This window comes from Manis javanica, chromosome 1 (assembly GCF_040802235.1).
Source record: "Manis javanica isolate MJ-LG chromosome 1, MJ_LKY, whole genome shotgun sequence".
Lineage (NCBI taxonomy): Eukaryota > Metazoa > Chordata > Mammalia > Pholidota > Manidae > Manis > Manis javanica.
In genome coordinates this window covers 46591710-46613852 of record NC_133156.1, presented here as the reverse complement: position 1 = coordinate 46613852, position 22143 = coordinate 46591710, and the positions used below count along the sequence as shown (strand labels likewise).

At 37.1% G+C, this 22143-nt stretch overlaps 1 long non-coding RNA gene across 5 annotated transcripts in view; it reads right to left on the bottom strand.

Annotated features, from left to right (window-relative positions):
• LOC140848003 (uncharacterized) overlaps positions 1-22143 on the bottom strand; it is a 1137778-nt gene that overhangs the window by 977260 nt on the left and 138375 nt on the right. Inside the window, exons 3-4 of one of the 5 annotated variants that reach the window (XR_012128539.1) lie at positions 7842-7937; positions 6385-6504 (exon numbers count right to left, since the gene is read on the bottom strand). The exons of 3 other annotated variants lie outside the window; for them this stretch is intronic. This is a non-coding gene — a long non-coding RNA (uncharacterized lncRNA). The remainder of the gene's footprint in view (positions 1-6384; positions 6505-7841; positions 7938-22143) is intronic. One more of the 5 variants, XR_012128607.1, reaches the window with a different exon arrangement.

Here is a 22143-nt window from a genome sequence, read left to right as displayed (position 1 = left end):
AAGAAAATATTCCAGCATACCTTATCATTTAGTTTCTATGTACAATCAAACTATATGTACCTTAATATCCTCTCTTATAAAACCATAATCATAGTTTTTTTTTCCTCCAATGCCTCTGAAAATCATTTTAAAGGGACTCATAAGAAAAATTACTCTTTGAATTGATTTTCCAGAAACATGTTTTTGCTGCATGTATTTTTTATTTCTTAATAAAATGAAAAAATGATGTAACAGTATTTTCATTCCTACCCCAAATAGCAGAAAAGTTTGAGGAAATAGCATTGCCCAAATCTGATAACACAATGAAAATAAGAATGTGAAAACATGATGTATTATTCTTTTTTAAATTGAAATATAGTTGATATACAATCCTATATTAGTTTTAAGTATAGAACACAGTGGTTCAACAGTTACACATATTACTAAATCCTCACCCCCACTAGTGCAGTCACTATCTGTCAACACAGCAAGATGTTACAGAATCATTGACTATATTCTCCATGCTATACAAAACAATCTTCTCCATGACCTACTTATGTTATGATTGAGAATTTTGTGCCCCTTTATTCTGCTTACCTTCCCCACCCACACACCACAACCCCTCCCACATGGTAACCAACATCACTTCTCAGTGTCTTTGAGTCTACTGCTCTTTTGTTCATTTTGCTTTTAGATTCTACAAGTAAGTGAAATCATATGACATTTGTCTTTCACCAGCTGACTTATTTAACAGCACAATACCCTCTAGGCTCATCCATGTTGTCGCAAATGGCAGAATTTCATTCTTTTCGTGGCTGAATAATGTTCCATTGTATATACGTGCCACTTCATTATTCATTCATCTTTTGATGGACATTCAGGTTGCTTCCACATCTTGACTATTTTAAATAATGTAACCATAAACATAGGGGTCTGTATATCTTTTCAAATCAGAGACTTTGTTTTCTTCAGGTAAATTCCTAGGAATGGAATTACTGGGTCATATGGTATTTCAATTTTTAGTGTTTTGAGGAACCTCCATACTACTTTCCATGGTGGCTGAACCAATTTGCATTTCCACCAATAGTGTATGAGGGCTCCCTTTTTTCCACATTCTCAGAAGCACTTACTCTGATTTCTATTCCATTAACAGTCTCTTCCACCTCATCCAGTCTGCTCTTAAATCTTTCCATTGTTTGTTTCATTTCTGTAATCTTCCTCCTGAATTCATCCCTTAGCTCTTGAATATTTCTCTGTAGCTCCATCAGCATGCTTATGACTTTTATTCTGAATTCTTTTTCAGAAAGATTGGTCATTTCAGTCTAACCAAGCCCTCTCTCTGGTGTTTGAGGGATGTGGACTGAACAAGGTTCTTCTGCCTTTTTGTGGTAATGGGAGTGGTGGCCAGTGAGTGGTGCATGTGTCAGCTTGGAGAACAAAGTCCCTGCCTGCTTGCTGGTTGCCTTGCCTATCTCTGCTGTCTGTGCCAGTTAACTGCACACAGTGAGCAGCCTCTGGATTAATCCCCTGAGCTTCCGTGGGTGGGGTGGCCCTCAGAAGGGCCTAGGGCACTGGCGGATGTCACAGGCCAGTGGTATGTGTTCTGCCTTGAGAACAGAGCCCCTTCATGCTTCCAGGACTCTGTGCCTGTCTCCGCTGTCTGTGCCAGTCAGCCACATGCAGGGAGCAGCCTCTGGGTTTATTTCCTGAGCTGCTGTGGGTGGGGTGGCCCTCTGGATGGCCTAGGACATTGACGGCATTTGCAGGTGAGTGGCGTGTGTTCTGCCACAAAAACAAAGCACCTTTGTGTCTCCCAGACTCTGTGCTGGTCTCTGTTGTCTGTGCCAGTCAACCACATGCGGGGAGAAGCCTCTGGGTCTGGACTGGTTAGCCGCACACAGGGAGAAGCCTCTGTGTTAAGCTGTGTGGTTGCTGTAGGCAGGGCTGCTCCCCAGCTGTTCTGCATCAATGGTGGGTCAGCAAGTTTGCTTGCAGTGTCAGCTGGGGGGAAGAAATAGCAGGCTGCTTATTGCCGTGAGGGGCTTTGAGCTGCATTGCCACCCAGTGGGTTAGGGAGCCTGAAGTTTCTTAAAGTTCCCAGCCTTCTGGGGTGAGTGTACCAGGATGATTTTGTCCACCTGTTAAACCCTTGTCCCTTTAAGACTTCGAAAGTGCCTGCTTTTCTTTTGTCCCAGGGCAGCTGACTGTGGGAACCTGTTTGCAGTCTTTGTCTCCAATTTTGCTTTTCCACCTCTCTAGTATCCAGAGCACTATGCCATGTGTGTCTGTGCTCCTGGGGCAGATTACTAGGGCTGGTTATTTAGCAGTCCTGTGCTTTCACTCCCTGCCTACTCTGATTCTTTTCCTTCCACGGGTGAGCTGGGGTGGGGGCAGTGCTCAGGTCCTGCCGGGTTACGGCTTTGTATCTTACCCTTTTACGTGAGATGTTGGGTTCTCACAGATGTAGCCTGGCTCATGTACTGTATCATCTGGCCACTCTTTTAGAAATGGTTGTATTTGCTGTATTTTCAAAATATATATGTTTTGGGGAGGATATTTCCACCACCCTATTCATGCCACCATCTTGACAATCCCCTTGATCTGTATTTCTTTTGTATATATTTTGACTATTTCTTTTTAGTTTCTGATTTTATTTGTATCCTCTTTCTTTTTCACTTGGTGAATCTGGCTAAGGGTTTGTCTATTTTCTTTATTTTCTCAAAGAACCAGTTCTTGGTTTCATTTTTTTCTATTGTTTCATTCTTCTCTCCTTTAACTTTGATTTCATTTGTTCTTTTTTTAGTTTCTTTGATTATGATTTTATACTGTTTATTTAGGATTGTTCTTGTTTCTTAAGGTAGGCCTGTATTGCTATGTCCTTCCCTCTTAGAATCACTTTTGTGGTATCCCACAAATTTTGAATTTATTTTTGATTTCATTTGTCTCCATGTATTGTTTGATTTCTACTTTGGTTTGTTCACTGATCCATTGATTATTTAGAAAAATGTTGTTTAGCCTCTCTGTGTTTGTTTATTCATTTTTTCTTCATGTAGTTTATTATTTAAGACCATGTCTTATTTAAGACCATTCAATATTTTTTAATTTATTAAGCTGCCTTTTGTGTCCTAATATGAAATCTATTCTGGAGAACATTCCATGTGCACATGAGAAAAATGTGTATGTTGCTGTTTTTGGGTGGAATGCTCTGTAGTTATTTGCTAAGTCCCTCTGGTCTAGTGTGTTGTTCAGTCCCTCTGTTTCCTTATTTATTTTCTGTCTGGTTGATCTCTTGATGTGAGTGGTATGTTAAAATCTCCTGCAGTGAATGTGTTGTAATCTATTTCCCCTTTTAATTCTGTTTGTATTTGTTTTACATATTTAGGTGCATCTATGTTGGGTGCAAAGATATTTATAATGGTTATATCCTCTTGTTAATTATATTCTCTCTGTTCTTTTCTTCCAATATTGTTTTCTTCTATTGTTATTTGATGATTTTCTTTGATGTTGTGATTAGATTTCTTATTTTTAATTTTTTGTTTACCTATTATAGGCTTTAGGCTTGTGGTTACCATAGTGTTCATACTTTCCTCTATATGTATTACAGTCTATATTTGGTTGATATATTTAAAACACAGTCTAAAAGTACTTCTATTTTATTCTTTCTACTCCACACTTATGTACTAGATATCATAATCTGCATTTTTTTGTATCTTTTAACCTCTCTTTATCCTTCATATTTGACTGATTTTGTGTATAGTTGATTTTACTACTTTTTTTAAACTTCATACCTGCTTAGTAAGTAATTGGTATACTACCTTCATTATGGGTTTATTTTCACTGATGAAAATAAATTAGCCTCAAGAATATTGCCATCTACAGATGTCCCCTTAACATATCCTGTAAGGCTGGCTTAGTGGTAGTGAATTTTTTTAACTTTCATTTATTTGGGAATCTTTTCATCTCAACTCCAGTTCTGAATGATAACCTTTCTGCATAAAGGATTCCTGGTTGAAGATCCCTCTATTTTAATACATTAAATATTTCATGCTACTCACTTCTGGCCTGTAAAGTTCCTGCTGAAACATCTGCTAATTGCCTTATGAGGTTGCCCTTATAAGTAATTTTTTTGCCCCTCTCTAGCTCTTTTCAATATCCTCTCTTTATCCTTCATATTTGTCATTTTAATTATTATAGGTCTTGATGTTGTCTTCCTTTGGTTTCTTTTGTTAGGGGCTTGCTGTGATTCCATGACTTGGCTGTTTATTTCCTTCCCTGGATTAGGGAAGTTGCCAGTAATCATTTCTTCAAAGAGACTTTCTACTCCTTTGTCTCTCTCCTCTCTTTCTGGTATCCCTATTTTGCAAATACTGTTTCATTTGGAGTTGTCACACAGCTCTCTAAGCATCTTCTTGATTCTGGAGATTCTTTTTTCTATTTGGTCCTCAGCTTTGTTGTTTTCTGGTTCTCTTAATTTCCATCTCATTGACTATCTCCTCTACTTGCAGCAATCTTTATTCATTCCTTCCATTGCATTTTTCATTTCAGTTACTGTATTTTTCAGCTCTGAGTGACTCTTTCTCAAATCTTCTGTCTCTTCATTAAAATGTTCCCTGAGATCATCAATACTTTACTGTAAATCAGTGAGCATATTTATAACTGTTACTTTGAAATCTTCATTAAGAAAATTGGTGAACTCCATTTCATTTAGCCTTCTTTCTGGTGTCTTATCCTGTTCCTTGTTTGGAACATATTCCTCTGCTTCCTCATTTTGTCTGGGTTTCTGTGCTTCTTCCTTGTATTAAATAGATCCACCATGCCTTCTGGTCTAGAGAGTAATAGCTTTATGAAGAGGCATTCTTTGGTGCCCAGAAGCTCAAAATTCTTTGCTTACCTGTGCCTGGTTCTCCTTTGCAGTGGGGCCACAGTTACTGTTTATGGGCTGTGATCAGGGCCACCTTTCTGCCTTTCTGAGGGCAGTGGCTGATCTCTGTCAGCATAGTCCCTTTGTGAGCTGTGCAGGTGTGCTTCTGCTGGGATTATTGTGGATGGGGCCACCTCTCTGCCTGCCAAGAAATGATGGCAGTGCTGCTGAGCTGGCAGGATGGAAGAGGCAGTGCACAGTGGAGCACAGTGTGAGGCTCAGCCCCCAGAGAGGAGAAAGGAGTGTTTGGAGTTGGCCCCTACAGGTGAGTGTTTCAGGAAAGCTGAGAAAGCCTCCTTCTGCCTGATAGGTCACAAAGTCTCCTCTGCCTGCCAGGCAACAAAGCCTTATTGCTGCCAGGCTGACAGCTGGCAGGGTGCACAGAGAATTGCCCTGGATCTGAGCCACTGGTGGGGGGATGGACTGTTTGGGGAATTGTCCCATGAGTGCCCCACCAGTTTGGCTGAGGACCCAAGGAAGCATCATACACCTGAGCTTTCTCTTGGAGAGTGAACTCTGTCCAACCCCTCCCCTTGGCACCCTTCCATCTACTGGTAAGTCTTTCAAATTGCCACCTCTGTCTTAGGTCTTAGTGGGACAGAAGGAGCCTACCTGTCTTCCACAAGTGGCAGGTGTCTCAGCCTCCTAGAGTGCTCCAACACTCCCTGGTGTCCAGCCTCATTAATCATCAAAGCCCGATGCAGTGTGGACCCATGTTCCCAGAGCAGATATCCATGGCCAGGTGTGCATGCAGAGTTCCTGAGTGCTTATTCCTTTCCCACTCAGTTAATCTACTTTCTGCTTGTAGACTGGAAGGGCAGGTACGACTTGGGTCTGATTGACCACAGCTCTGCTCTGCCACTTCACACTTCCTTGTGTGTTCTTCTCTTCTTCACCAAATGTAGATGGTCTGTTCTGCCATCTTCAGGTCATTTTCAGGGTTATTTGTATTTGCTGTAGTTGATTTCTTGGTGTGTGTGTGGGAGATTTCCACCTTGCCTTTCTATTCCTCCATCTTTTTTGAAATCTCTGGATTTTCTTTTGGTGGTTTTTCTCATACATTAGCCTTACATAGATTTTTCCAAAAGTTTATATATAACTCTAAACAAATAACAAAAATACATTGCTTAAGTTATAAAGTTATATAAATATTTTGAAAGGAGATCTGCAATAAAAATGCAATAATCATGCATTTTGCCAAAGTTGATTTATCTGTTGGTGGGTAGGTTCTTTAATTTGCCTGTGATTTATTTCTGAACTACTCAGACATGTACCAGACAAGTAGGAGCCTACTGTAGTTCTATTTCCTGCACTACAGTAAATAGTTGTTGGTTTGGCCTACCTTTACTTTTGTGTATAGTAAAATAATTTTCATTTAGACTTCCATTTTGAGCAGTCATCTCTCCATGTGCTCTAGGAAGAGCTAACAATGCCTCCAACTCCAGGAGAGAAACTTATTTACTTAAGGTAATTCTCCTCAGTACCTGAGGAGAGTAGTTGATTAAATCTTGGAGCATATCAGGTGCAAGAAGATATGCACTTGGAGCTTCTGAGAAATATTATTTTCATATTTCCATGAAATCTTCCTAGACATCCTCTTCCTTCTGCATGTGAACATGGTAGAATACAGTTATCAAAATCTGCTGAATGTTGTCTTGCATCCAAAAAGGAGCTACTATTAGAATGAGCTAGATGTCTAGTATCAGGCTCCTTTGCACACTTTATTGTGTCACTGGATTAAGTTTCACCTGGAGTCTACTGCCCCTACCTCTGTACTTTTGAGTGAGTTCCATTCAGTATTTAGGCCAGAGCTAGATTTTCTGTTACTTGCAATGGAAAAGTTTCTTAAAAGAGTCTTTATCAATTCTAGTTTTTTGGATGGCACTAAATTGCATAATTCTGAAAAGAAACTCAGTAAGTATTTACTTTTTCTTGGGTTAAGGGGAAAGGGCAAGCCAAAGGAGGAAAAGATTGATGCATTTAAATATCTACTGTTGATTTGCCTTGATGGAAAATTATTAGGAATATAGCTCCACTCATATGTATTCCCCCAGAAGCAGAGAAAGAAAAGTGACAACCTAATTAAAGCTCCACCAGAGAAGCAACACTTGGTTTTAAAGCATATATTTATGGGAGAAAAGGAAATCAAAGGAGTCCTGAAAATCCCAGTTGGGAGTGCTCAAGCCATTTGCAGAAGGTCTTATTGACTCTTAGAAACAATGAAAGTCTATCTCACTTGTTCTAAAATCTTATTATGCAAAAGAATTCCTTGAAAAATTTATTAAAATGGTTTTACTTGATCTCTACCCTCAAGTATTTGTGTTTATTGTTTTGGAATAGAGCCAAGGCATCTGCATTTTTAGTGATCTCCCCAGATTACTCTGTTGCAGATGCTCCAAAGACCACATGTTGCAAAACACTGCTTTAGAGTAATGTAGATGTTAACTTCTTTCAGTATACCTGAAGGATTCCAACAGAGTCCCATACCAGATGCCTTCCTGCCTAGGGCTGGGCTGAACTAGAGCATTCTAGGGACAGGTGCATTAACTACCCCAGGCTTCCTCAAGAGTCCAGACAAAAACCAGTCAACCAGAAATTGAATAGTTCAGTAAAGACAACCAGCAAGGGAACACATTCCTCTTTCATGCAGCAAACCTGAACCAGAACTGTTGCTTCTTCAAAGGAGAGCTGTGTGAGGAAAGGGACCCTTCTCTCTAAACTAATAGTAGGAAGTAACCTTGTGTCCTGTTGTGCTTGGTTGGTGTTCATTTAATTATCTAATTGACTTAATTCATGCAGGATAACTCAAAATTGCAAATTCTGTTGGAGAAAGGAACAAAAAAAAATAAAGAAAAAAAAATAACCTTCAAATGATGTGCCGAACGCAAAGTTATAAAAACTACAAAGATTACTGCTACAAGTTGAAATTTGGAATGCTAACCTCAAGAGACATTTTAAACATCAGAGAAGGGATCAATTACACTTTTGTAAAACTGTTCTGATGAAGACATGGTGGCAAATTGTCTTGGATCTTTCTCTGAAAAAAAAATGGGATTATTTTCTTACAGTGCCTACTTTTGTATTTTTTCCACTTTAACATATTTCTCTTTTAAAATATTGGTAAACAAAAAAAAGCAGACATGAAGTCTGAAGATGACTCATGGTCTGATTACCCAAATATATATGCTGGTATTTTTTAATAAAGATTTCTTCAGGACCATTTTTTTTATGTATAGAAATATTTTCTAGCATAGTATATGAACACTTTAATATGTTAAGATTTTTAAATACATTTCTACAAGTACTTCCCCATATAACTGAATAATCTTTGTAAATGTCTTCAATAATAGTTGTATTCTATTCTCCCATATGTATGTAATATATGTTATTAACCCGTCCCTTAAGACTGGGTATTGTGGATGTTTCAGTTTTGGAATAGTAATGATGGTTATGATAATGACGATAATGAAAATAATATAACAAAATGTCTATTATTTTTGAGTGCTCACTATTTGCCAAACACTGTTCCTAAGGTCTTTCTTTAAATTACTTGATGCAAAAGCTAGTATTTTATATTATTAAACATATGGGAATTTGAGTCTAAATTTTATTATATTAGAAGATACCCCAAAAACAATTGTAAAATTAAATTTTGGGGGATTTAGTCCCGTGAGAAGAAGTAAACCATCCTAAAATAAACTGCTGCTAAGTGGAAATGTACTCCTTTGTCATTTAACATTAGTATGACTTTGTAGGGAGAGAACAAGATGATAATTCAATTTGCTATTTAAAAAGTAAATAAAATATTTTAATTATTATATTTTTAATTAGGTAGAAGATGTAGCCTCATGACCTCTGCCAACTTCTCCACTACCTAGGCAGGTTTCATATGAAAGATGTGACTAATAGAACTGTCCTCAAAGTTAACAAAGACAAAAAGACAAAAAATAAAATAAGATAGCTTATTTCCTTCTAACTTTTCACCTTTTTTTCTGACCTTTAAGGTCAGAAAAACTAGAACTAGAGACACTAGAAACACTAGAGAGACATCTCATGCAAAGAAACCCCTTTGTAGCTAAAGGCAGCTGTAGAATGCAAGTGGGTGAGAAGGGGTCACAAAAGACCTTACCTAGCAATCCTATGGGTCTTCAACAATGCAGGAAAGACATGAGAGTCTGCTTTTTATAGTAGCTAACAAGGACACGGTTTCTTCTTTGAAAATAACTGCACTTTATATTTTTCTTGGACCCCTGGTACACCTTTGCATAGCGCTGAGTGTATGGATTCTCTGTAAATATGTGATCACAGCTTCATATCAGCATCATTGAACAGATGGACCTCCTCCAATAAATCCTTTGTATTGTGGCTAATCTTAGCTATTTTGTGGATAAAAAATCATTATGAATCCATGACCTACAGTGTTACCAAAAGATCCCCTTTTTGCTAAATATAACCAAGAAACTGCTTCAATCTCTTCCTTCATTCTTTCAATAGTAACTTAGAAGTCTTAGGAATATAATAATATTTCTTCTTAACCAGGAGAAACTATATTTGGAATGGGTTAGAGTTTTATATTTTCTTCCTTTCTTACTCTTTCTCTAAAACCAGAAATTGCCTTTACATGGTGATTTCTACCTGCCCAAATAGTCCTAAAACTACTATTAAGAAAATACTTACATATATAAAATTGCTACCTTGGGTTTGATCAATTATGGAAGAAAAGCTATCATTCCCATACCTTTAAAAATGACATTTTCAACTACCTCACATAGAGTGTACCCCAGGGGGTGCTTGGAAACTCACAAGTAAAAATTACCCATTTTCATTTCTAAAAATTTTAGAAGTATGAGGCAGATTTTCCTTAAGTCTCTTCACCAAAAATTGCAGAAATAATCTGTTGTGACTTTGTACCCATAAAATAATGCTCAGTCACACTCTTTCTTCCTGGTCAGGAATATATTTATTTTTGATGTAAGACCTCCTCTTAGACATTGATGAGCATTTCTGTCAAAGGGTAAAAGTTTAAAAAAATGAGGACTACATATAACTTACTAGAATAAATGACATCAGGTTAAACAGTGGTAAAAGTGGGAAAGGGATACAGAGATGAAAAAGTAATTAGATATGAACAAATCTAGTTATCTTTTGCATCAAGACTTGGCAAGAAGAAATTAGATAAGAAAAGCATTAATAAAATACTGGTTGGTAATGTTTAACTCTTAACAGTTAATTCACATATTAATTCTGCGATTAAAAGAATAAATATTAAGAATGTTACAGTTGTAGTGGAGCTTAGATATCCTATGTTCCAAACTGCCTTCTAAGGAAAAATAGTTCTATACCATGGTACCAGGTTATTGCCAACAAACAAGGAAATAAAGTTTTTCTTTTTAAATGCATTTGGGAATCAGTGAATTCTACCTATTCTAGGAAAATCAGAATATAATCACTATATTAAAGTCTTCTGAAGAGACTGGAAGAACACAAGCATTTACCTTTATTCAAGTGTTTGCTAAGACTATTTGATGATGTAATGTGTTTTCAATGAAACATCAAATAACGACCTGGGTAACTAATTGTGTGGCCCTGGTTTGTTAAACACTGAACTAGAATGACACCCATATTAACAGAAGAGGAAGTTCATAGCTAGGATATCCCCTGATCCACAATTATGGGGGTGATTTAAACAACTCAGTAATATGACAAAATACTGTAGGTTAAAACTTCAATGTCCTATAAACTAGATAAGATATTGTGTTAAAGAAATATGCATTTCATTGAGTGTCCTGTCTCAGAACTCTTCATTTACTAATAACTTTCCAATAATAAGTATTAATAAGTAATCTAATAATTACTAATAACTAATTAATAATAAGTATTCTCAGTGCTTTCTCAGATTAGAAAGAAGTAATGTATTGGATTTATTTGGTAGAAGTAAACTGTATTAAGGCATTGAATTCTGGGAAGATAGTATAGCAGATAAGAACATGAAAAAGAGACTAGAGTGTTCCAAACACCACATTCTTTGAAACATAAGAACAAATGATCCTAGTGTAGAGCTCCAGATGGACCATATAAAGCAGGAAGTCTACATAAAGACTGAAAGTATGACACCTGAAGGATTTAGGACATGCTACCCCACAATATGGCACCTTGGTATATTGAAGTTTCTAAGCTGAAGGAATTTGTAAAAGAGAAAGTGGAGAAAAGACTTTCTGACCCTCCCTCCCTTCTTTTGCCCTGAAGCAAGTCATGAGACCATCCAGTGAGAGGTGCCTTCCCTGTGCCTGGAGGAAAAGAGCATCCTTACATCCAAAGAAAGAGAGACACAGAGTGGAACCTATATGAAGAGGCCTTATTAAGTTTTCCCATTTTATGACCATTGGTTCATACTCTTTTGTCCTATCATATTTTTTCCATGACTTTCCACACTTTATCACAGTTAGTATAAAGACGCTCAGGTTTAACTCTGTTCACTCTTCATTTCCTCATTAAGGTTCTCATGTGACATAAAACTCGAATTAAATAATTTTTGTGTCCTTTTTTCTTATTAATCTTCATCAGTCCAATTTACAGTACCCCAGACAGAGAATCTCAGATGGGTAGAGGAAGATTTTTCCTCCCCCATACACTTTTAGTTACCTCAATTATCAGGCTTATTCTCCATATTAACAATAGAAAAGTTTTAAATGCTATATCAAATAAAATGAACAAATGAATATGATAATTTATCTAAGCTAACTTTATATGATAATAAGACTAAGCTAAGTTTACAAGAAGCTCTGACATAAAGTTGGAAAGTGCTTCACATAAAGGAAAGGCAGCATCTTAGGGTATAAAGGAATTTCACAGGGTATATGAACTTGCCAATCTCCTTAGCCTTACAGACCTGTGTCTGCTAATGTGGCTTTAATCAATGCAAATACATATGTATTTTAAGAATTTTGTGTTGTTTTACCTCCTGTTCTAGAAAGAAATCCCATAACTGACCACTGCTCTGCCTTTGGTAAATTGGCCTAAGTTTTCAGCAATTACTGCAGCCTCTTTCTGTTAGGCTGGAGAAGGAAAAACAGGGACATGCAAACAGAACAGAGAGATGCCATAGGGGGAGAACAGACCAGACCCCAAGGTCCGTGCCTTATGGGAAGGGGACAGCTCTTCCTGAATTCCATCCTTCTGATGTGCCAACTAAGACCCGGATGTCAGCCTCCTCCCTCTTGGAAGGAAAAAAGTTTCTAGTTATCTATTATGTCACCTTTAGCCAATTATACCTCTCCACGCCCCCTACTATAGCTTGCCCACTCCTCCCCCTCTTAATCCCTTATAAGCCCCCACTTCCCTGACCGGGTGTGACTTCCCTGGCCTGTAATACCCAGACTGCAGAACATCACCCAGGAATTGCACTCAAATAAACTACCTGGCCCTTTGTTGCCTCTCTTTGCCTGCTTATTTCGGCTAAAATTTATCTTACACTTTCCTTAATTATTTCCCGTGGCCCCTGCTGCTACCAGGGAAGTTTGTTCTTGATCAAATAGGTTAGGATCAGCTATTGGAGTCATTTTGTCAATCTACTACTAACTACATTTTATTTATACCATCATGAAATCTTTGGCACTAGTGTAACTCAGAATGAGAATCTGTCCACTTCAAGAAAATCAACTAACTTCTAAAAGACTTTCAAAAATGGAAATTCCTTAATGATCCTTGTAAATAGAGAACATTACAATGTTAAATAAATAAGTTAACATCTGTGCATGATTTGCTTGTCACTTTATAAGAATCGTTCTTTAAAATTCACATACAATTCTATGAGATGGGTACTACTATTAATATACTCATATTACAAAAGAAAACATTGAAATACAGAGAAAAGTATGAATTGCCCAATTTTCATAGTTACAAACAGTAGTCAGGTTTCAAATATGAACAGTTTGACTCTAGAGTGTATTCTCATAAACATTGTCTTACATGCATTAGTTTTCTGTGACTGCTGTTAACAAATCACCACAGACTTGACTGCTTAAAACAACTTGTTTATTCTCTCACAGGTCTAGAGGCAGTAGTCCACAATTAGTTTCTCTGGGCTAAAATCAAGGTGTTAGTGGGGTCAAGTTCCCTCTGGAGGCTCCAGGGGAGGATCCATTCCTTGCCTCTTCTAGCTTTAGGTGGTTGAAGGCATTCCTTGGCCTGTGGCTGCATCGCTCATATATCTGCCTGCATAATCACATCACCTTCTTCAACTTTATGAAACCTCCCTTTACCTCCCTCCTAAATGAATACTTCTGATTAAGTTTACAGCCCACCAGAGAGTCCAGGCTAATCACTCCATCCCCATATTATCAACTTAATCATAGCTTCAGAGACCCTTTTTTCAACATAAAGTGACATTCCCACATTCCAGAGATAGGACCTGATATATTTATGGGACATTATTTGGCCTAGCACAGAATGGCAGTCTATTATGCCTTATGTATATCCAACTCAAGACTCTAATAATATTGATGACAATTACTTTCTTCAGTGAGTTAGTAAGAAAGGAAGCATGCAGACTGGAGAATTTATTCTTATCTTGTGCTTAGTAGAGAGATTAGATTGGGTTAATAGTCTTAACAAGGGTTTTTTTTTTTTAAACACATTCCCCAAGAATAGAAAAGATGGGCCTGGATTTTCTTGCTAGCTGTCTAAGTCCAGGACTTCATACCTAACCAAATAAGGTTGGGGAACACAGGATTTTGGTATACTCAAAAACAGCATCCTATTTGGAGTTGATCCCAAAATCTATTCAGGTAATTATATGACATGATTCCAAAATGAGAGATAGAGAAACAAGAGAAACAAATGAGAGATAAAATAAACAATTTTGGAATAGAGGATAGAATTTAAAGACTAGATATAACATTTGAGATATTAGAGAGTAGCTTCTGAAGGTGTTTTTTAGAATAAAGGTAGAGGTTGAAGGCAGGGTAAAGAAAGTGGAAAAAAATATTCTCAAAAGTCAGTTGAGTGTTTATTTTTGGTGATTGTACCAACATCTACCCAATTTCTCAAAACAGAAACCAGGGAATGATACTCAGAATCTCCCCCCTCTTTCCCTCTCCATATCCAACCCATTCTCAGGACTGCTGATTTTAGCTCTTAAAATAGCTCCCAAATTCATCTATCACCTGTGCTGCCTTTTTTATACTAAGAATATTTCTCAATAAGATAATTTAACAGCCTACTGACATTTAAAATGAGACAGAGTCTATCCTTCATTGATATTAAAAGTTCAGTGTACACAATATCAGCTTAATAAACTGGAGTGGTTATATTTTCCAAACAGGTTAACAAGAATTCTCTAGTAATACCTTACATAGAGAAAGAAAATTTTCCAATTCATAAATAAACTATCCCCAAATTAAACTAAAGTAGAACTTAGATGTGAACATCATAAGAAATGGTACCAAAAATATGTGAAAACACATTTTTATGATTTTAAATTAATGTTTTCTCTTAGAAAATTTTTACATTAAAAATAAGGAGGAGTGAGCTTGTATCCTTTGTAGGAATTTATTATATGATTTACTAAATTATATTAAGCTCCTGCAAGAAATAACACATATGGGATTATTTTTTATTTAAGTTTTTGTTTCTTATACCAAGGTTCATCAAGCTGTTTCATATTTATTTCTCTGATTAATGATATGTCAAAATTCTAATTTTGGTACCAATTTATGGTGTGTTGGCAACCGGAGAATGAAACAGCAATGCAGACAACAGGCAAAATTGATTTTTATCCATCTTCTTTGAAATCCAGTAAATGTTTCCCAAATGTGCTTTTCTGCTTCAATCAAACTAAACATCATAGTCTTATTTCTCTCAACTATTAATTATGCTGCTTCTGGGAGTCAAGAATTTCTTAAAGCACAACAGTAAAGCTGGATGAAACGATTTCATGTGTCAGTCATTCTGAATTAAAGGTTGCATATTTAAGAGTTTCTACTACTAAATTTCCTCATTCATAAAGACACATCATATGTTTAAAATATTATTTGGTGCAAATAAGTTTCATGGGAATTTAAAAATGAACATGAATACTCAGAATTAATATACATGAAGCACAACTGGATGATTACATTGCACATGGATTCAATCAGAAATAGAGAAAAGAAATTGGTCATAAAAAACAAAACAGAAAAAATTGGAGGAAGAAAACGTGGAACAAAGGGAGTGCATTGGAAATATGCAACTCATATATTCAGGATGAGGAACAGTTATTCTACCTGTTTGACAAGTATGATAATATCAAGAGAGTTCTAAAGAAATAAGCACTTCCAGAGGCAACCTTAGCATCATCAAAATGGAGATTAGGACATTGAAATTGCTTGTGTTTTCAATGTTCTTATGGATTCAGGGCATGAACTATTGAGTCAGACAAGAAAAATAACTATTGGCATTCTCAGTGAAATGCTAACAAAGTCAACTTATTTTTTTTATATCAAATGGTATTAAAAATAAACCTAAAACTTGTTTGTAAAGATTAATGAGCATATTCTTTCAGACACAACTATCTTTACCAAAGTTCAAATAGTGCAACTGTGCTTAAAAACAAACTACTCATGCTTATGAATCTTGCCACTTTACAAGTAATGACAAAATTGTTATTTCAACAGTATTTATCAAACAAGACTCCTTGGAGATCTGATGATAATGGGATTTTGAATGATGACTACAGGGAATGCTGCTTAGTCCATTTCAAATCACGGTTGCAACAAGCCACCTTATTCTACCAGGAGTTTAGCTTATAAAATAGTTAATTGGTGACATAGAAGTTCACCTTCCTTCCATTAGTCAAGGAGAAGCTAGAGTCCTGCATGCACAATCAGTATGTATCTAGGGATTAGGGTAGAATGAAATGAAATGTGACTCAAACTGAAGGTCTTAACTTAAAAGTTTGAGAGATACCTATTAGTTTTTTAAACAGGATGTGCTTCAGGTATAGATGTAAGGAAGAAAATTCAAATCTGTGCAGCTTGAAAGTGCTACACACATCCCATGTAGAACTATTCCATAATGTTGTGAAGATTTCTTACTTGGGGTCACTCAGACAGCATCTCTCCTTTTGTCCCCTACATTTTCTTTTTTGGCAAATTGTCTCTTCATCCTGGGGTGTATCTGTTGGTCACTTCCAAGATTATAAAATAAAATGACTGATACTGTTGTGCCCAAAGTCACAAATCCCAGGAGATCACCAGGGAGCCAACATGGATGCAAAAGCAAAGAGCCTTTATTCCAGCCAGCCCAAGCTCAATCTCACACCTGTGCCAACTCAGCAGCCAGGTGCCAGAGAAAGAGAGAGTTTCAAAAACACAAAGGTTTTATGGGTTTCTAGGGTGGTTTGTGGGGTGACAGTCGTGGCTCTGGCTGATTGGCTGGGCCTAGGGGTAGTTGGTGGGGTGATTGGTTGTGGCTTTGGTCAATTGGCAGGGTTTAGGGTTGGTGGGTGTACTTCTGGCTGACTGGAGGGGAGAGAGAGAGAGACCAAGCTCTGATTGGCTGAAATTAGGATCCGGGTCCAGATTGGCTAAAATAAGATCCGGGTCCTGATTGGCTGAAATAGGATCCGGGTCCCGATTGGCTGAAATAGGACCCAGGTCCTGATTGGCTGAGGTAGAATCCAGGAGCCTGCCCTTTCAATACAATTCAAGAGATCCTTTAATCCTTTCCTACTGAAGAAGATCAAAGGGACCAGTCTGTTACTTAACACTATTAATTTTTAAGGCACTAGTGAGGCTAAGACGAGGCAATATATGTAGGTCATTCAGAAGAGTAAGTGATCCAAAACCTTGACCACATTGTTTCAGTTACAAGACTGCCACTGGGTATCTTCCTTTAGCTTCTTCTGATTTTCAGGTTTGGTTCCCCAGCATCCTATTGATTGTCTGAGCTGCCGTAACACTTCCAATGCATCCATTTTACTTAGATGCAGATATTATCAGTGAATTCATATTGAAATGGGCAAAATAGAAAACATTAGAAATGGATGTACTGCTATGTGAAAAATCTCTAACATGAACATAGTGAGTTAGGTTTTGGATTTTGTTAAAATTTAAAAAAAAATTCCTTAAAGGATAATCACAGAATTCTATAATTAAAAAGACCTTAAACCTTTCTAATCTCTCATATGTGGTCTCTTTGCCTCTGCATTAGTAATGGCAGTGATGTAGGTGTAAGAATATGAGGTATTTTTGAAAGAAACATCATAAACTCTGTATTAGAAAGGAACAACAAAAATTCAGTTACATTTATTTTGGTACCTTAAAAAGGATATATTCATCAAAAGACAATTAATATTTTTGCTATTCTGCCAAACTTTTGTGTTTTATACAATTGTTTCAGTAAATGAAATTCTGTTACATTAGGCTCCTAATTCATGAAAGCAGGTATATAAACAATGAGGGTTAAAACACTGAATTTTTAAAAATATTCTCAACCCACCCAACAATATTTATTAAGCAACTACCAAGTGATTAATATGCATAAAAGAGACAAAGAAATAGTCAGTGGCAAATGTATCTTATATTCCAATGGCATACATTGGGAATTGAGCCGTCTTTTAAAGGGCAAGCTCCCAGATTCTATTTCAGCCAGTTGGGACCTGGATCCTATTTCACCCAATCGGAGCTTAGTCCCTCTCTCTCCTCCAGTCAGCAAGATCACCCACCACCCCTGGACCCTGCCAACTGACCAAAGCCATGACTCATCACCCACCAACTACCCCCAGGCCCAGCCAATCAGCCAGGGCCATGGCCGTCACCCCCCCCAAACCGCCCTGGAAACCCATAAAACTTGTTCTGGGGAAAACACGCTCTCTTTCTCTGGCACCTGGCCACTGTGTTGGCACGGGTGTGAGATTGAGCTCGGGCTAGCTCGAATAAAGGCTCTTTGCTTTTGCATACGTGTTGGCTCCTTGTTGGTCTCCTTGGGATTCGCGACTTCGAGCACAAGTCTTATTAGATAGTTCTGTATAACATCGCTATTAAGACTGTAAGTGCTGAGAATGGAATGAACTATTGCAACAAACTATACATTTTGGTCCATGCACAACCTCCTGTATGACATAGTAGAAACTGAAATACATCAGTAGGTCTAAGCTATATGGAGGTAAATTTTCAGTTTGAGAAAAGACGCATGTACATTCAGGAAACCTCACAGTACAAAACAAAGAAGGCAGTGATACCGACTGAGCACCAAAAGCCCTGCCAGCTCTGCTTCTTTCCTTTTGCAGTTGCCCTTATATCCTAGCCAGACTAACTCTACAGATTTGTCACTAGGGGTCTGTAAGTTTGGGGAAAGGAAATCCCGGGGCAAAATACCTCTAAAAACCAAAATCAGTCAAAGGGAGAAATAAAGTTTAAAACTCGTTTATTGCTCACAAACTGCAGTCCCAGGCCGTCTTTCTTCTCTGCTCAAGCACCCATAACACTGACCCTCCCCCTCACCTCTCAGGTACATATAAGCCCTCTGTTGCCCAGGTAATCACCCATTGATACGGAGATGAACTTCTCCACCCCTGAGGAAAGATGCAAATGAACTAAAGCCATACTTCTTTCCACCTCTGAATACCTATTGATATGCAGATATACTAAAGCCAGGCGAGATGTCCTGGAAATGTTTCAATTTTACCCACAGGGTCTTGAAAGCTATAGCTTTTGGTAAGTGGACACATATTTCAAATATTGATGCGTTGGCTCAGAGCCTGTGTAATGAGAATACTGAGTCTGCTCCCACTATGATTTTGGGAAACACTTGGTGTTGATGATGTTGAAGACCATAAGCTGGAGAGTAGCAATGTGAAAGTCAAAGATAAGTGCCCAGAAACTTAGGAGAATGACAGGCATTTTTATAAAAATGGCTCAGAATCTTTCTTTCCCTACATCCAACTGAGAACATCTCTCTTTCTCTTTGTCTCTCTGTGAAAAAAGCTGTTCTGTACTCTTGTCTAATTTAAACACTGGACAGAAAATATGACATCTATTTTAAAATGCACATAGAGAATTAGGATATATTGGAAGGAGAAGCACTTTCACGCTAAGCAAGAGGGTGCATCTGTGATTGGAGGAGTCAGACAGATGCACCTGATGCTCAACCAACTTCTGAGGAGCCTTGGAAAAAGCACACTTCCCCTTTCTTTGGAAATGAATCATAACCATTCTCTTCTTACAGTGTTGGAACATGCTTTCCTGTTTTTATTACAAAGAAGCACTATCTGGCAAGAAAAATGAACAACTCTCATGCACTTAGAGAAAATAAGTGGAACGTGAAAAGACAGTAATTGATCCTTCTTAACAAGTTCCTCCATACTTCCATTTTAATTTTTTTCATCACCACCTCTTGTAAATGAGCCTTTTTCTTCTCTGTTCTTTCTAAGTTATTGCTTTAATTAATGGTGTTCTTTTAAGTTGATGAAAACAAATGGAAATGAGAGCACAAAAAGAAAAGCATATTGTACTTCAGGTATCTTAGGTCATGACTCCCAAAATTAAAGGGAGGTATAAAAGCTACTTTTTTCTAAAGGATTTGGAATAAATTACTACAGAAATAGTGGTCCTATATCATATTGCCAGCCCCATTCATTAACACAGTATCGGATGCTAATCAGTGTACTTCAAGGTGCATGGCTGCATTTCATGAAATTATTTTTAGAACCATTTGGGTCAGCTCTAGCATTGTCTTTAATGCCCTCTTCAGATCCTGTAATTACCTGGTTCTTGATCTTGGCTTAAATTTCACTATTTTGGCATACCTATTTTTCCCCCTTGAATTCATACTCTGGCTCATCCTTAGTCTGAATGCTCTGAGAAGTAGCTCACATGATGGAAAGCCTGGCCCCCAGAGCCCATCCCCATGCCAGCCTGCTGGGCAGGCTCACATGCCATCTCCACCTAATGCCCCCATCCATCCATCCAGATGTATGATGGAACAATAAGCAATTTAATATTTTTAATTTTTCCATATTCTGAACACCAGAAAGGTGAACAAACTCAATGGGGACAATTAGAAAATTCAAAGAAGATAATTATTGGCATAGTGTTTGCTTTGATATTTTAGATTTCCAGATGCAGTTGACCCTTGAACAACAGGTTTGAACTGTGTGGGTCCACTTATATGTGGATTTTTTTTTCAATAAATATATTGGAAACAGTCTTGGAGATTTGTGACAATTTAAAAAACCATTTCTTTTCCTAGATTATTTTATTGTAAGTATGCAGTATATGATACATATAACATACAAAATATGTAAATCAACTGTTTATGTTATTGCAAAAGCCTCCAGTCAACAGTAGGCTATGGTAGTTAAGTTTTAGGGGCACTCAAAATTTATACAGGGATTTTCCCCTGCAGGGGTTCAGCATCCCTAACCCTTAGCTTGTTCAAGGGTTAATTGTACTTAAAGTTATGATAAGTATGATAGTCTATACTTAGATGAATAAAATGATAGTAGAAATTATTCATCTAATGTACTATAATTATTTGAATACTCTTGGTAGAATTCATTTACTTAACCACTAGGTCATTGTAGTAGTTCTAAGTAATTCTTACTATGACAATAGTATTACATTACCATAATGATTACATAGTTCCAAGTGGTGTTTTTTTGCTTACAGTAGTAATAATGTTGCAGAGTTGGTCATTATCTACTTTATAAAAAACAGAGTAGGGTTCTTTAGCAGTGTTTGTTTATAGATACAACCTTATCATTATTTCTTGATGCATCTCCTTCCATGCTCTGATACAAAATAATCAAATGAAGTAATTTAGAGTTCCCCTAAGCATTATACCTTTCAAATTATCATTTTCTCAGCAAGAAAAGTCCTTCTTCTCCTTTCATGATCCTAATGAATTATTTTTACATCATCTTTTTTTTTTTTACATCTATTTTTACATACACTGGCTATCATTGTTTATGTAAGCCTCTCCTGACCAAGCCTCCAGCCAGATCTCTTGGCATGATTATCTTCCTCTTTCTGTCCCTAAAGTGTCCCTATACATACTCCTATCCATCACAGAATATGTGGCAGGGAAGTAAAAGTACAGCCTTTGTTCCTATTACCCCCTATCTGACTCCAGCTACATTTAAACTTCTGGATATTGTTTATTTCCTTGTTTACTGTCAAATCCAGCACAGTACCTGATATAAGAGGCACTCAAAAAATATTGTTAATTGATATATGCGGCTTTTAAAGTCATTTTAAAGTAATACTTAGTATTTGTTAAGGGATGTTTAATTTTTAGTGCGTAAGAAAGTCTTATGTGCTTATTATTGTTTCAACACATTTAAAAACTAATTTGTAACAAGACTGAAAGAGTCCTGTGGTGGTTTTCAAAATATGTCTGCAAGTTAATTGATTCTATTCCATGGAACTTAATTCCTGTCCCTATTAATGTGAGCTGGACAATTAGTGACTTATTTCTGATGAATAACATATGGTGGAAATGACAATGTGCAACTTCCAAGATTAGGTCAATATAGCCATTTTAGGTTCTTCGGTTCTCTGTCTTGAATCATTTGGTTTAAAGGAAGATACCTGCCATGTCATGAGGACTTTGTAGTCTACGGAGAGACCCACGTAGCAAGGAACGGAGGCTCCTGCCGACAGCCATGTGAATAGACCATCTTGGAAGTGAACGCTCCAGCCCCAGTCAAGCCTTCAAATAACAGCGCACTCTATTGAAATCCTGAATGCAAATTCATGAGATTACGCTGAGCTTAAACTGCCCAAACAAGTTGCCCCTGATATTTCATCCACAGAAACTGAGGTAATAAATGTTCTTTTATCCCACAGTATCTATATTGTGATAATAAATTACTAGTACAGGTCCTTTAAATAATATTTCAATAGTGTAGTCTTACTGTCCTTTTAGTAATAGCTAAATATCGTGATATATAGAGAGACAGGAGTTTTGAGACTATATATAAAGGAAGATATATGAAGGGAAGACACATGATATATATATGATATATATATATATGAAGATATATGAAGGGAGAATTCACCAGAGGATTTTGATTATTTTAAAGGATCACTTTTCCCAATAGCAGTATTAAGCACAAAAGTAGACTACCTGAAGTATATTGTTTCACCTCCCAATGCTTCTTAAAAAAATAAATTTAATTTTGCCCATTTTATGATCTTCCAGGAAAACCTCTTAAGATCTGTTTATTATTGACATTGAAACTAAATATTTTCATAACCTGATAT